The following is a 15888-nucleotide window of genomic DNA, read 5'->3' on the forward strand; positions in this document are numbered from 1 at the left end:
TTATACAGAATAGCTTACATTGTTGTAAAATGTGATTGTTTATAACAATTGTGGAAGTTATAACATTAGTACAAGGTTTCATGTTTTGAACGCAGCCGTGGTCTAGCGGTAGAGCACTCGGTTACGGCGCGAGTGTTCCTCGGTTCTTATCCCGATTCTTCAGTTTTTTTTGTACTTAATTTTTTCCCTCGATACGTATTATTTATAAATTATTTTTTAAAGGAAGCTGTTTTCATTAAGATTGATTATAGATTTCATCAATTAATTATTCTATGTAAAATTTTGTAACCAGTACAAATGAAATGGACATGGGTTTCATCCTGTGTCATTGGAATTCATAAGAAATGCATGAATAGATCATAATAAAATTAGTACCGTAATAATTGATATTCTTCAGTTATAATGTCGGCCTACTATTAGACACAAATTAGGAGTGAAACGAATTTGTAGGTATTTTGTTTGGAATTGGGGAAGCAGAAGGCTGCCTGATTCAAATTGAGGAGGATCTAATCGATACTAAAATTGATGTATTGAAGAAAAATCAATATGATACTATGAGTTTTTAAAGTATTATGTTTTCTTCAGTTACCGTTTCCATACTAATAATAAAGGGAAGAACTGGCTTATACACGTACGGAATAGGAAAATTATGTTTGATGCATCATCACGTCTGAACTACTTGGAATTCTGTATATAGATTCTTAATCAACCGAGGATTGTTATAGGCCTATTTTCAATTCTTCATGATTTCATTACATCAAGTTTTCAATTTGTCCTGCTTCCAGTTGTTGTTTAGAAACAGCTAAACATTTCTTTCAAAAGGGAGATTAGATGAAAGGTATGATTGAGATCCTATTCGAATAAAAATAACTGATTTTCTGTCCCATCAAAATTTTGGTCAGCCATCTTGGAACCACCATTTTAAATTCAACTTCATTTTTTTAAATTGGAAGGTAGTCATATAATACATGATTTCGATACAGAATTTTAAGAGAAAATGAATGATGAAAACCGCACATCGATTTCTCAAACCGTTCAAAAGTTATTCTCATTCAAAGATACTGATAAATCCATACTATAATAATGGAAAGAGCTGGCTTATACACGTACGGGATAGGAGAATTATGTTTGACGCATCATCACGACTGAACTACTGGACTGATTAACTTGAAATTTTACAAATAGTTTCTCAATTAACCGATGATGGTTATAGGTTATAGGCCTATTTTCAATTCTTCAAGATTTCATTATGACAAGTTTTCAGTTTGTCAAGTTTAAAAATTTACCCTTGAGGAGCACGGATCACCTGCTTGTCATTGATATGATTGCGTAATCAACTAAACATTATAATCTCGATTATATCGATCTCTTGAAAGCTACAACATTTTTTTTTCAATTATTGAGTGTACAAAACTACCGTTTTAGTTGTGTGTAGGCCCAATTTTTTATTCATTCTTAAATTTTTATATTGTATGTAGTTCACGCTTAAATTCATATCGCGCTCTGCAACAGTTGCAGAAATTTTTCCATTTATCATACTATTATTTCACCTTCAGCAATATTGCAATAATGATCGCATTAGTTTTCAATTAAGATGGAAAGAGATATGTTGCACGAACTGGTGGTAGGGTACTGTACCGTCCACCAGTAGACGTCGTACTACGGAACTTTTTGCTGTTTCTTTCAGCAAAAAGGTCACCAGTATTCTTAGGTAAGAAAGAATTAGAGATAGAATGGGCTACACCAACTATGGGGGATGACGAAAACTCTAAAATAATCAGGCCCAGGTTTGTTAGGTTTGAGACTAACGGATAAGTTATTGGTATTTAAGTTTGATTTGCATTCACATTTTTTCCAAAAGTGATGTGAGAATATTTCTTACGACAAGCAATTAGTTTATTCAAGCCTGAAATTTATGTACATATTTATTTTTAACTCTTGAAATTTCATTCCCAAATCGAACTTATGCATTGATGATTAATTGAATTGACATGGTTGAGAGACTAGTTTCGGTTGCTAGATTTCTTCTTCTACCATCCGTTGCTATCATTCAATCTTCAGTGAACTAGACATCAAGAAGAATGATATCATAAAGTGTGAATGAAGCTATAAGATTGGTAGTTTTTTGAGTTGATCCATCCAGTTCACAGTTTACAATGTGATCAGACAAGAAACGCCTACAGTAGGAGCAGGGAAGAGTAATCAAACTGCGAATCTCATGTTTCTTGTTACACATTGCTTTTATTTCATGAATAGATTGATATGATTAGTAGCTGAAAACCAATATTTCAAAAAATTGAAGAATGTGAGATATTATCATTGTACCATCTGCATCAGATAATATTGCTGGGACTACATCATCTTACCTTGTTCCAAAAATATTTCTAGAATCACCTGCTAGTTTGTGAACATACGAATATTAAAACAAAACTTGTCGTTTCATTATTTAAATAGTATGTATAAAGTTGAAAGTGCTGCAAATTTAAATTCATCATGCCAGTAAAGATGCAAACCATATATGAGCATCTCAAACTTCACTTAGTATCCCATGTTATGCAATTTGCATGTGCGATAAATAAATCTATGTTAACTTTTTGGTTACATTACTCTTAATCATCAAGAAATGAAAATAAGAAATCTAAGAACCCTTTTTGAAAATTTTTACTCACAACATGTTTCAACAAATTTCATTTTCAAGTGAGAAATATATTCACTTGAAAATGACATTAATGTTGAAACATGTTGTGAGTAAAAATTTTCAAAAATGGTACTCAGATTTTTTTTTATGTCTTGATAGATCTATATTATTTACAACATTGTCACACATAGCACATGCAGACATGCGTGATATTACACTAGATTTCATCATAACCAACAACAGTATCAAAGCATTAGTCATCCTCGTCTGAAACAAATCAGGTTTTGGGTATTTGATTCTTTTGCTTGTAATATTGCCCCTTAACTCCAAAACCTTTGAAGTTTACCACTATTCTAAATTAAAACATTGCATGACAAAACTTGAAATTTTTACAACCAAATGTTTGTGAAGATTAAAGCCCCGCACACACACATCGATCTTTGTTCGTACGTTATTTTGCCGTCCTTATAAATCCTATTAGATTAAACAGATGATTTCAAACAGATGATGTTTGTCAAGTTCAGTTTAATCTAATAGAATTCATAAAGACGGCAAAATATCCTACAAACAAAAATTGATGTGTGTCTACGGGGCTTAAGAGGGACTAGTTCTTGATGTCACACCATTATTAATTTGCAGTGGATTCTTGATATACCTAGCATAGGCGTCCATTTTTGTGAAGAGGGGCAAGCCTACCGGTGGGTCTGAGGGGTATGGTATTGGTCGGTGGTCCGGGTGCGCTCTCACAGAAACAAATTCAATGACTAATCCCCTCAAACGCGTTTTGGGAGTGTATTTACTTTTTTGTAGCACGGTCCATTCATATATTGAATAATATGGTTCAAATTTAAATTGTCTTCAAATCACGCACTGTAGGATCACTAATTTTATTCCAAACTTCTATTTGAAAACTCAACCATATACATGAAAGAAAACTTAAATGAAGTTCTCTATTGGTCAAGAATATGAGAATAATATCATAGAGAAACAATAGCATAAGTAGATATCCCATGGTATAGGGCGTTTATGTCGCAACTTTTACTGTTATCTCAAGCTGATAGTCCACGTAGTTCATTTCCGTGAAGCTTTATGACGCTGGTAGTCTCTCATATTTTTCCACTAGCTATCCAGCATGTTCAAATGTTGTATTATGTGTCAGTAATCATATCATATAATCAGTTGTATTATGTATCTTTCCTCTATTGATAACTTTCTTCAAAGATTTTTCGTGTTTCTGCTGGCTTCTTCTTCTCTTTTTCAGTTTTTACTGGATCCCATTTCGCTCTATCTCCACCATGTACACGATCTTCCACTACTGGATTTCATCTCTCTCTGTCTCCACTTGGACTCGATCTTCCACTACTGGATTCCTTCTCGCTCTACCTCCACTTGGACCCGATTCTTCCACTACTGGATACCTACTCGCTCTACCTCCACTTGGACCCGATTCTTCCACTACTGGATACCTACTCGCTCTATCTCCACTTGGACCAGATCTCCCACTACCAGTTCTTTCTCAATCTTATTGTGACCGAGACTCCACACATCTACATCTTATTGTGTTTAGTGAATTTTTGAACTAGTGCTTTAAATAGTGAAGGGAGCCGAACTGTCAAGGCATACTGAATGCACTCGAATCAAGAGACTTTTTCATTTAGGTTAAGTTTTATCAGTTTCATCCCCATTTCCCCCGTCATGTGTCGTTCTGAGGTCGGTTCTCGATTGGTCTGCTGCTTCCATGATGCCTCTCACTGACACGTCAGCTCGCTCGCCCTCAAGTAGGTATGATTATTTCAATAATAGTAATGATGACGCAGGTATGTTTCTAGCAAATGAGCTCCACTCTTTCAAAAAACTTTTCAAGGCTGCTCACCTTAACGTACAATCCCTCAGCTGCCACATTGATGAACTCAGAGCAATCTTCCGTTTTCAGGACTTCAATATAATCGGAATTTCTGAATCATTTTTGAAGCCTAGTATTTCATCAAATTTTGTTGCATTGCCTGGATATAATCTTTTCCGGAATGATAGATTAAATAAAGCTTGTGGGGGTGTAGCAATTTATGTGAAAGATGGTATCAAAACAAAAGTTTTAATCACATCTAAACAAGAGTATTGTTCCAGACCAGAGTTTATGCTACTTGAATTATCCTTATCTAGTAATGATAAATTACTCGTTGGTATCTGTTATCGCCCACCAAAAATAGGTCATTTCACAGATTTCGAAAATGCCTTGCTTTCTCTTATGCCTTGTTATAACCGTATACTAGTTATGGGGGATATGAACACCGACTTGAACATGACGAATCGTAACTTTGACTACTTTCAACTGACTACAATTTTCCAATGCCTAAACATGACTATTTTACCCCTCGATCCAACTCATCATACTAATGAATCAGACACACTCATTGACCTTCTCATTGTTAGTGATCCCAATGAGGTTGTTCAAGCAGGCCAAATCTCAGTCCCAGCTATTTCTAGACATGATTTGATCTACTGTGTACTTTCCCATAAGATACCCAAGCCAGAACAGAAAATTATCACTTATAGAGACTTCAAAAACTTTGATGAAGCCGCCTTCCTGACTGATGTGGCTCAGACTCCATGGCATCAAATTGAAGCATTACCCTCAGTTGATGACATGGTCAAGACTTTCGAGAATTGGACTTTGACTTTGTATGACAAACATGCACCTTATGTGACAAGGAGGATTAATAGAAAACGACGAGTACCGTGGATGACTGAAGACATACTTAAGATGATGGGACGTAGAGACAAAGCACATAGAAAATTTAAAAAGACATTTGACTTGGACAGTTTGATAGAGTATAGGAGCCTTAGAAATAGGGTTAAACAGGAATTACGGAACTCAAAGATTAGGTACTTGAATTCGTTTATGACAAACAATAGACAAGACTCTAAATCACTTTGGCAGGGAATAAAAGAATTCGGGCTTGGCAAACAGAAATCGAATCCACAAATTGACTTACCATTGAATAATATAAATGACTATTTCGTTTCACACTCTAACCAACGCGACGAAATTGTCATTGCTAATCATATAGATGATCTTGAAGAGCAGGTTACAAACTTAGATTTACCAATCACTGATCAATTTCATTTCCATCCAATCTCAGATGAAGACACTTTCAGAGCAATTCAACGTATTCATAGTAATGCTATGGGTGTAGACAAAATTCCTATTAAATTTATCAAGAAGATGTTATTTGCTGTTTTACCAACCATTACATACATTTTCAACAAGTCACTTGAAGAAGGCATTTTCCCTGAAAACTGGAAGTTTGCTCTGGTTCGCCCTCTAAATAAAGTTCCATCACCCAATAAAGTTGAGGATTTTAGACCAATCAGTATTTTACCTGCATTGTCCAAAGTGCTAGAAAGACTCATTCATGCTCAAGTTGTAAAATTTCTAGACAACAATAGTAAGCTTCATAACTTTCAATCAGGCTTTAGAAAATTCCATTCAACTGAGACAGCTCTGCTTCGTGTCACTGATGATATAAGGTTAGCTATGGACCAAAGAAAATGCACCATCCTCACCCTATTTGATTTTTCTAAAGCATTCGATACTGTTGATCATACAGTCCTTCTGAATAAGTTGGCTATTCTTGGTTTCAGTCACAACTCGTTAGTTTGGTTTAAATCCTATCTATTAGGTAGGAAACAATGTGTATCTGTCGGTGACAAAAAGTCAACTTGGAAAAACGTTATACATGGAGTACCACAAGGTTCAATTTTAGGCCCTCTCCTCTTCACTTTGTATGCTAATGACCTTTCTTCCATTATCAAATTCTCCAGTTTCCATACTTATGCAGACGACCTTCAAATCTATTTAAGCTGTCCCATAACAAAAATTAATGAAACAGTTGGAATAATGAATCAGGATATCAATTCGATAGTGGAATGGACAAAGAAAAATGGCCTTAAGCTTAATCCCATCAAAACACAACCCATTATAATTGGATATTCTCGTCTTATAAACAATATTGACCTTGAATCGATTCACAAAATTAGTGTAGACGGTAATGACATTCCTTACTGTAGCTCAGTTAAAAATTTAGGCATTATTATGAATAATACTCTTGACTGGTCAGAACAAGTGAACAAAACTTGTAAAAAGGTATTCTCAGCCATGCATGCATTGAAGAAAATGCACGATATCCTCCCTAGAAACATTAAATTATTATTGGTTCAATCTCTCATCTTCCCACATTTAATGTATTGTAATTCTGTTCTTAATGATATGCAAGTCACTCTGAATGATAAACTACAGCGTTGCCAAAATTATTGTCTACGTTTCGTCTACTCTCTCCAACGCCATGATCATATCACCCCAGCCCACATTGCTAGTTCAACATTAAAGCTTCCCGATCAGAGGCTTTTTCGAATAGTCAAGCTTGTTAGAGATATCTTGAAATACGGTAATCCGAACTATTTTAAAGATGATTTCAAATTTGTCTCTGAAGGTAGGAGGATAGATGCTTCACATACTAGAACCGGAGAAAGTACTTTAAGGATACCCAATCATCGAACTACTATTTTCACAAAATCCTTCTTAGTCAGTGCCTGTCGTGCATGGAATACACTTCCTGTTTCTATCAGGTCTATCGAGAGCCGAGCGAGCTTCAACCTGACTTTAAAAAAACATATTTTGGAACAAATGACTGAAACTGTCCGGCCCTAGAACGATCACATGACAACCATCCCTCACCCATTCCACCAATATAAACCTTTAAACCATGTTATAGAACGAATTGTATATATATATATATATTATATAAACTCATGTTATTTCAATTATCCACTGCATACTGCTGTATATTACTGAAATTTGATAACCCTGATCTACTTTCAGCCTACTTCATTTTATTAATCAATTATTTGATCTTATCTACCTATATAATTATTTTACTTTATCAATTTTTTGTTTTTTTTCTCTTCAATATTCATATTGATTAAAACTTTACAATATTTCCATTAATAAATAAATCCTTAGTTTAAATAACGAAATTAACGTTTTGGTAGAGAGTTAGTGGGGAGGATATTTTTAATATTCTTCCCAAAGAATGGACATTGATATGTCCAAAGCTCCGCCAATTTATGTAGATGCATAACAATATGATTATTATCTATAGTTATTATATTACAAATTGCTTTTTCATATCATATACAGTTCAATAGTTATTTTCTTAGTCTATATTATGTAAATTCATCTATAACTTTGCTGTATTGTAAGCTATTGTATATAAGTGTATAAGCCAGTATATATTGTAATCTACATAAATAAAGTACTCAATCAATCAATCAATATTGTGCCGTTCATACACTCTTACCCCGGTCAAAACAGTAAAAATCGACAATAATCGACAGTAATCGGCTAACAGATAACAGTAAAAGTTGCGACATAAACGCCCCATACCATTGGATATCTACTTACGCTATTGTTTCTCTATCATAATATCTTTCCTCCAGTCAAATCATAATTTTCAAATTATAGGGTCTTTCAGTGAAACTAAAAGATTTCACCAGACAAATAATGTAAGTATCAATGCACGAATTAACGGTATATTAACCCTATGATTTAACATTTTGACAAATTCTTCAACGTTTATAATTCAATGGTCATAAAAATATCAAGTGAAAAATTTGCCATTTACTGTTCAAGTGAAAAATTATTTTTTAATATAACGTCTGCTAAATGTCCTCCATTGGAATCTATTTAATCATCAAGTTTCTAATGAATTTTCGCAACTTATTGAATTATAATTCTTAATTTTCTCCCAAATTCGTTCAAGGGCTGAAATAGTTATGAGTGGACCGTTTAGGGAAACCCTATGTTTCTTGTTCTTAAGTAACCACATATGATAAGGTTGCAAGCTGATAAATCTCTAGTGCGGGGGAGAGAATCAACTAATTTATCCGTTTCTCAGGAATTGACATCGCCTGGAAATGAAACATTCCGTGAGTTCATGTCAATTCTTGTAGTGCTGCACTGTTGTTCATGAAGCAATAAGCCACACTAATTTATACTGAACTCTTGAGTCAGAACTATCCCAGCCCTACAACGAGTTAAGTATGAATTTGAATATTAATCAGGTGCTGACTTCATTACATGAATTTTACGGCTCCGTGAACTTGTAGTGCACAAGCCCGGAAAAATTTGAAAAAATTGACAATAAACTACGAATTTTGTGTACTTACTTTTGAAGATGGAGTCAAGGTCATACATATCATTGATTATTTCCCTATGCTGGCTGGCTATCTACCAGCTATGCTACCGCTCATGCAGGCGTGATAATACGGGTTGTATCACTTTGAATGAATAAAATACTGTATCCAAGTCAAAAACATGATCTATTGAATCATCTTCAATCACACATGAATTATGTACAAGCACAGTTTTCACGAAAGAAAATTCAAAGTTCAATAATTGTAATAATGATACAATGGGAATTCTTGAATAATCAACCACAAAAGTCAAGTGCATGGTATTTATTCTTTTATTCTGGACTTAATGCAATGTTGAACATATATAGAATCATTTCTGATCTTGAATGGATTTTGTACAAGCACAGTTTTCACGGAAAAAATTTTCAAAGTACACAATAAAAACGTTATGTTTCACGAAAAAACATATCAAAGTTCAATATTTGTAATAGTGATACTATGGGGAATTCTTGAAAAATCAACAACAAAAGTCAAGTGTCAAGTGCATGTCATTTCCTCTGTTATTCTGGACTGGATGCAATGTTTATCATATATAAAATCATACTTGATCACGAATGAATTTTGTACAAGCACAGTTTTCACGAAAAAAATTTCAAAGGTGAATATTTGTAATATTTGTAATAGTGATACTATGGGGAATTCTTCAATAATCAACAATTAAAGTCAAGTGCATGGCATTTCTTCTGTTATTCTAAACTGAATGCAATGGTTAACATCTAAAAAATGATTTATGACATTGAATGAATTTATCACAAGCACAGTTTTCACGAAAAAAAATTCCAAAGTTTGATAACAGTTATAGGTATCCTCTTGGGAATTCTTGAATAATCAACCACAAAAGTCAAGTGCATGGCATTTCTTCTGTTATTCCAGACTGAGTGCAATGTTGAACATATATAGACACATACCTGATCACGAATGAATTCCGTACAAGCACAGTTTACACGAAAAAACATATCAAAGTTTAATATTTGTAATAGTGATACTATGGGGAATTCTCTAAAAATCAACAACAAAAGTCATTTCTCCTGTTATTATGGGCTGAATGCAATAGTCAACAAATATCAAGAATCATTCCTGATCACGAATAAATTTTGTACAAGCATAGTTTTCACGGAAAAAGATTTCAATGTTCAATACCAGTTATAGGTGTCCTCTTGGGAATTCTTGAATAATCAATTCAATTGAATTCAATTCTTAATTGTCAGTATTTAACAATGCAACAAATCGAGTTCAATAAATCAAAACTCATTACAAGAAAGTAATTCAAAATTAACTACCGAGAACTAAAAACTAAAAATTTTCTCAGGCACCACCAGCAAAAAGAAAAGTCTTTGACTGGTGGGAGTCGCAAAAAGTCTGATTTAAAATAAAAACTAAAAACAAAATACAATTTACAGTACAAAATCGAGTTGATGACAAGAATAAAATACTTCACTGTGAAAAACAAAAGAGTGATAACAAATTTCGAGAGAGAGAGAAAAAAAACAATTTCCAACAGGAAAAACTAAAATAAAACATAGATAAAAAATGTGACTACCATTCATGTCTCAGGAATTACAAAAAATAAAATAGAGATTGCTCTATAGAGAATATATATAAATATAGGCTATCATCACCACCATTCAGGTCCCAGGGAAAAGAAATACTTTCCCTTTATCCAATCCTCTATTCCCTTCAAATCTAGTCTTTGATGAATATAAAATCGAATTATATTAATAAATCTAGAGCTCATAAACATCAACTGTCTCCTTATTATGCTCAATTTAGAATCTTGAACAACATACCTCATCGAACTGTCTAGTCTCAAGTTGTAAAATGTTTTATCAATCCTACAGAATTTATCATTATTTTTGACTATATATTTGAAGAGTCTCTTGAAATAAAGTTGCCTTATTGTCAAAACTTTGGAATAAAAAATATAGATCCACTTTGATACAGCCTAGGTTTATTCAATATTGTTTTTATTATGCACTTTTGAATTATGAATTAATCACTAATAATAATAATAATTCTATTAATGGAGACAACAGGATAAACCCATTTTGCCTCCTTCACACAATACAATATTTTCAACACATTATACAATTTGAAATACAAGGAGATAAAAAATGAAGAAATATACAATTAATATGAAAGAATACAAATAATCATTGAAGGAAAATTTCCTTACGTGTTTCATCACTTATTTCAGGACAGAATCTCTTCTTACAGGTTTTACAAAATGATGATTTGCACCTTGGTCCCATTTTTCGTTCTTTCTTTTCTACTTCTTCTTTCTTGTTCTTTCTTCTGACTCTGCCTATGTAACTTTTGCCTTTCTCTCGAAGTGCTTGCATTTTATTACGTTTCCATTCATTCCTATTACATATCCCTTTTCGTTTTTTAGTAACTGGATCAACAGTATTTTCATTCTCTGTAGTTGTGCCATCTTCTGTCTTGCCATCAGAATTTTCATTATATTCTAAAACATAATCTGATTCATCAAAATCATCATTATCATTATTTTCTAAAACATAATCGGGATCATCAATATCACATTCTTCATCATCACATTGGGGTATCTGAATTTCAGTAGAGATAGTAGAACAACCTACATCCATCATCATGTTTTCCTCATCAAGCTCAAAATGATTTTCTGTGGTGTCATTATCAACTTCTGTTGTTATGTTCTCACCTGGAACACAATTACAAAAAAAGTATAATTATATAGAAATTAAAATGATTTTATTCATTCAAGTATAGACAATTATAGGCTACATTTGAAAAGATCAATATAAATGAATACACTATACAATAAAAACCTTGTTTAGTGGGTCAAAAATGAAAACATTCAGAACAATAAATAATTCTTATTTACATAATACAGTATCACAATTCTATTTCTCTATAATACGCTAAAAATCAATGATTAAGACAACATTTTGAGTTGTTTCATTATTTAACAACCGAAATGTATCTTAGAGAAATAAAATTCCAAAACGTAATTAACTGTATTATATAAAATTCTATTAGATTTTATAATTGTGGCTAATTAAAAGCCTAACACTCTTATATTAGAAACAATTTTCCATTGATAAGAAGTCTGTGAGGGAGTACAGAGGGTCATTCCAAATTATGTTTGAATTTTGATTCATGCAGAAATCTTGCCAAATGAGGCATTGCATTGAACAGCTTCAATGATATTCTTTGATAAGAATAGTCTATCATTAGGCGCTCAAAATTCAAGTTTGGTAACTAGGTGTAAATATAATACTCACTTATGATAGTATAGACTGGTTCATCTTGAATAATGATGTCCTCCAAATTGCACACTGGTAGATCTACATCACTCTCTTCTGGTAAATCAAGTGTTGATGAAGAGTAATTCAATGAGGTAGATGTAATTTGTAACTGATCAGTATCTGGAATTAATGGAGTGTGGTCTTCACCTGAAAAAACAAATAGATTGTTGCATATTGATAGAGGTTTCTGGATAAGATGAAAGAGCATTGAGTAGGTTTTTCTTGTCAAAAATGTAGCCTACATGAGTCTTCACTTCGATAATAGGGCTACTATCACCGATTGTGAAGATATTTGTATGATGAGTTTTCTCAGTAGAGCTGGGTCGTTTCTTAGTGTATTTTATTTAGCCTACATGAGTCCTATACTTGTGTGTGGGTAATGAAGTAGGTGGTTATAGGCCTATTTATGTGACAGCAAAGTATTACCACTAATTTCCAAGTGCTACAACTGAAATGAACAATGTAAATAAATAATATAAGTAATAAATAATTTTATAGTACGGGATTGTTGTTGTCTATCGTGATATTGTTCTTAACCTGGCTTAACTATCTTGTACTATAAAAATTACAGCTCAATATGTTTGTTTATTGATAATTCTCTTCTAATAGAACACGCATGGCACCTAATTACTTTGTAAATTGAGTGTAGAAAATAATTTGCATGAAAAATATTGTTCTGATACTGATAGCCTATAATGATGTGAATTGATTACCTGTATTTTCAATGCTTGGGAGAACCATTCTTGAAATTTTCTCCGTTCTTGAAGTAAACATTATGCATCACTTTCTTGGTAGAACTTCAACTTTGGTAGAAAATGCTAAAATTTAACCTCACTTTAAATACTGCTTAACTAACAACAAGCAAATAACTGAGAAGCAAAAACACGATAGAATCTGTATACCAGCTGTTGACTATAGAAGTTTGTTGCAGCAGTAAATTGACATGGAAGGTTTTCACAATACCATAATTGGTGAACATAGAAGGATTCCGCAGCAGAAATTCAGTAAACGACTTGGGAGTTTTCCGTATATTTAATTGCTTTTGAACATAGAAGGTTTCCACAGCAGGATTTTAGCAATTGACATAGAAGGTTTTTATAGTTTTCACTTTACAGCTGTTATTTGATGTTGTATTGCCATAGGAGTTTTGTCAAGCATGCACAGCAATATTTTGTAGAGATATTCAACAAAAACACAATTTTGATATTTTTTGACATAGAAGGTTTCCATCCTACACCATCGCTACGTATGTTCATAACAAATATATTATAGAAAGTTACATCAGCAATATTGCAAGAGGGTACATAGTTAAGATAGTCATCTATTTCTTCAGTTGAATGATTATCGGTATCTACAATTCAAAAAGTTCCTCTATTTCCATAATTAGTATGAAACTGATACAATGCAAGATCAGAGATCTCTTTAAGAATGATATTCAACCTTATATGGGCCTTGAAACAATTGTTATTACTATAGAATTTTTTAAAATAGCCACCACAATGATTAATTAGGTGTTTATCGAAATCCATGATATTACAATCAAACGCTATAATAATCAAGGTAGAGTTAGTGAAATTGTTCGAAATAGATGAAAGAGAGAAAGAATTTCTGAAGAAGCATCGACAATTGGTGATCTTATCTTCCAAGTGATTACACCTATCTATCATAATCGTATTTACGAACAGTCCACTACCGACAGCGTCTGCAGAAAGTTCAGGAATATCAGTGAAAAAAGTAATTGCATGCGCGATAGGAGAAAATCCGTCCAAAACCAGTACATTATTGTCCATATTACCGAATAACAAGTGATAAAATGTATCATTAATCCTATTTGGACTGCCTGGCAAGACTTAGAAGCTGAGAAATGCTGTTAATCTTGATTGCTCTAACCTGCTCTTTCTTCCTGATAAGAATTTTATTGTTTGATACCCACACGAACTTGTAATCATGATTTTTACAAAACTGTTTGGCCTCAAACAAAAGTTTTCGGTATGTTGGAGAAAGATTATCCACAATATAAACAGGTCCGTCCGGTAGATTCTTATTGATTCATTGAGTCCGAAAGCCTCCTTGTGCCTTTGTTTTCGCATGCATCTCTTTGTACTTCTTCATCCAAATCTGCTTTGTAATTCTCGAGTTGAAGGAAACTATAATTGATGGTATTTTCTCTTTTGATGACGGCAAACGGTGAGCGACATTTATTCCAGATATATTGTAATCTATTTTCAAAACATTTGAAGTCTATTTCATTATTTCGTACACATCCTCATTAGCAGTAGATTGTATACCCTGTATTTCGATATTATTAGCTCTTGAATATTGTTGCAGTTCATTCAGCTGAGTCTCCAAGTCACTGATATTTGATTTCAGAATCGTATTTTCCTTTTGAAGTGCACTTTCATCCCTCTTCATCTCCTCTACCGTCTTAGAAAAATCGTCAATCTTGGCTGAGAAGAATTCTAAGGACTTACGTAGCTCCGATACACTTTCATTGGTTTTCTTAAGCTCCGAAGTTATTGTCGAAAGTACCTGGCTGATAGTTTGCCGCACTTCATTTAATAATTCTTTTTATAAGTACAGTAGTTCGAAATTTGAGGAGATTCATGTCGGGCATTTTTGATTCACTAAATTTACAATTTGGACACTTCCAACTAGGGTTGCCACCCGTACTATATAATAAAGTATTGTACTTTATTTGGAGGTCTTGTACTTTATACTTTGTAGGCAAGATAAAGTACGCAAAAATACTTTATTTTTCTCAATAAAGTTCTATTTATAATAAAGTACGAGGAAATCAAAGCATTTTAGGTTAGTAGAGTGGCGGAGACACAGGAGAAATAACAGGGAATAACAGGAGAAATGTCATGCACTTGACTATTGTGGTTGATTATCCAAGAATTCCCATAGTATCACTATTACAATTATTGAACTTTGAATTTTTTTTTCGTGAAAACTGTGCTTGTACAAAATTCATTCGTGTTCAAAAATAATTCTATATATATTTACCATTGCATTGAGTCCAGAATAACAGAAGAAATGCCATGCACTTGACTTTTGTGGTTGATTTTTCAAGAATTCCCCATATTATAACTATTACAAATATTGAACTTTGAAATGTTTTTTCGCGAAAACTGTGCTTGTACAAAATTCATTCGTGATCAGGAATGATTCTGTATATGTTCATCATTGCATTTAGTCTAGAATAACAGGAGAAATGCGATGCACTTAACTTTTGTGGTTGATTATTTAAGAATTCCCTATAGTATCACTATTACTAATATTGAACTTTGTAATTTTTTTCGTGAAAACTGTGCTTGTAAAAAATTCATTCAAGATCAGAAATGATTCTATGTATGTTTAACATTGCATTAAGTCCAGAATAAAAGAATAAATGCCATGCACTTGACTTTTGTGGTTGATTATTCAAGAATTCCCATTGTATCACTATTACAAATATTGAACTTTGACATTTTTTTTGTGAAAAAACTGTGCTTGTACATAATTCATGTGTGATTGAAGATGATTCAATAGATCTTGTTTTTGACTTGGATACAGTATTTTATTTATTCAAAGTAATACAAACCGTATTATCACGCCTGCATATACTGCCTGCATGAGCATTAGCATAGCTGGCAGATAGCCAGCATGGGGAAATAATCAATGATATAACCTTGACTCCATCTTCAAAAGCGTCTAAAAAAAAACGGTGCTTGT

The 15888-nt window shown here is 33.1% G+C and overlaps 1 protein-coding gene across 16 annotated transcripts in view; it reads right to left on the reverse strand.

Moving 5' to 3' along the window:
- The window catches only part of LOC111050395 (potassium voltage-gated channel protein Shal), a 517077-nt gene that overhangs the window by 233000 nt on the left and 268189 nt on the right, over positions 1-15888 (reverse strand). The window contains exons 5-6 of one of the 16 annotated variants that reach the window (XR_005572982.1): positions 12151-12321; positions 10817-11567 (exon numbers count right to left, since the gene is read on the reverse strand). The exons of the other annotated variants lie outside the window; for them this stretch is intronic. The gene's annotated coding sequence lies outside the window, so the exon portion shown is untranslated. Of the gene's footprint in view, positions 1-10816; positions 11568-12150; positions 12322-15888 lie in introns of those variants that run through there. 16 annotated transcript variants of the gene reach the window in all.

The sequence above is a fragment of the Nilaparvata lugens genome, chromosome X (assembly GCF_014356525.2).
Source record: "Nilaparvata lugens isolate BPH chromosome X, ASM1435652v1, whole genome shotgun sequence".
NCBI classification, from domain to species: domain Eukaryota; kingdom Metazoa; phylum Arthropoda; class Insecta; order Hemiptera; family Delphacidae; genus Nilaparvata; species Nilaparvata lugens.